This window comes from Otolemur garnettii, unplaced genomic scaffold (genome assembly GCF_000181295.1).
Source record: "Otolemur garnettii isolate 467f Iridium unplaced genomic scaffold, OtoGar3 scaffold00068, whole genome shotgun sequence".
NCBI classification, from domain to species: Eukaryota; Metazoa; Chordata; class Mammalia; order Primates; family Galagidae; genus Otolemur; species Otolemur garnettii.
The window spans coordinates 5,736,172-5,737,651 of NW_003852463.1; the positions used below are offsets into that span (position 1 = coordinate 5,736,172).

Here is a 1,480-nt window from a genome sequence, read left to right on the forward strand (position 1 = left end):
TGCTGTGAGCTGTGATGCCACAGCACTCTACCCAGGGGAATAGCTTGAGGCTCTGTCTCAAAAAAAAAAAAAAAAAGAAAGAAAGAAAAAAAGGAATCAAATTTTAGTACAAAGAAAGCATCTCCAAAGGGATGAGTCTCCTACTGGGGCGGGGGGGAGCAATGCAATTAACCTTTCTTTCAGAGAAAAGAAAAAAAACCTAAATCTGTTATGGCAAATTTGGAAAGATAACACATTTCTGAGTCCCACAATGTATGTTCATTTTATACAAGGTACTTGAATGATGAAAGTCTATGAAGCAGGAATCTGTGTCAATCCAAATTCATCCACCGGGACTCCATCCTTGTTTTTTGTTTTTGTTTTTGTTTTTTTTTTTGAGACAGAGCCTCACTATGTCACCCTCAGTAGAGTACTGTAGCATCATAGCTCACAGCAACCTCAAACTCTTGGGCTTAAGTGATGCTCCTGCCCCAGCCTCCCAAGTAGCTGGGACTATAGGCACCTGCCACAATGCCTGGCTATTTTTGTTGTTGTTGTTGTTGCAGTTGCCATTGTTGTTTTTAGCAGTCCCAGGCCAGGTTCGAACCCACCAGGCCTGGTCTATGTGGCCAGGGCCCTACCCACTGAGCTATGGGTGCCAAGCCCATCCTTGTTTTTTGTGTCAGTGGCACACCTTCTAGAATTGCAGGTACAGATGATGCTGCTTCATCCAAGTAGGAACTATCCTCATCAGCCAGAAGCTTATCACCCAGTGCATCCAACTCAGCTTTCAGGTTGTCTTCATCTAATTCTGTGGTGCCATAACTGTGACTCGGTGCTTCTTGGATTTCACTTGCATCTTCCATCATATCCTCTAACTGGTCTTATAAATCCTCTATCTGGTCAATTTTCACTTGCTTGTTTGCTTTTCTCATTTCTTTTATTCCCAGTTTCATAGCATCAACCGTGGTCTTGGTGTCCTTCAGTGACTGGATGGTGTAATTGGCTTGTTCCATGTTAAAAGACTATTGGGCGAGATTGTCCCGCTGCTGCTCATACATCCGTTTTTGCTTTAGAATCTGTAAGACTTTCTGCTTGACCATATTCTTTGTAGGACCCTCTCTCATCTTCTTGATCTGATACTTATACTTCACTAACTTAGCATCCAATCACAAATTCTTTTTGTCAATGGATTCTTCCTGCTGCCCATTGTGACAATGCATTCAGTTAGGCTGGGTGGCAGAGCCTTGGGTTTCACTTTCCCCAAGAACCGGTTCATTTTAGGCGGCAGAGAAGAAACCCAAACACCAGAGCCTGAGTCTCCATTTTTCTTTCCCTTTTTAGATTTTTGTTCAACACAGAGTCTTACTTTGTCACCCTTCATAGAGTGCCATGGCATCACAGCTCAGAGCAACCTCAAACTCTTGGGCTCAAGTGATTCTCTTGTTTAGCCTCCCAAGTAGCTTGGACTCGAGACACCCGTCACAATGCCCATCTATTT

At 43.4% G+C, this 1,480-nt stretch overlaps 1 pseudogene; it reads right to left on the bottom strand.

Annotated features, from left to right (window-relative positions):
• Window positions 1-291: 291 nt before the first annotated feature.
• Window positions 292-1,258, bottom strand: LOC100961119 (annotated as a pseudogene).
• Window positions 1,259-1,480: the final 222 nt, after the last annotated feature.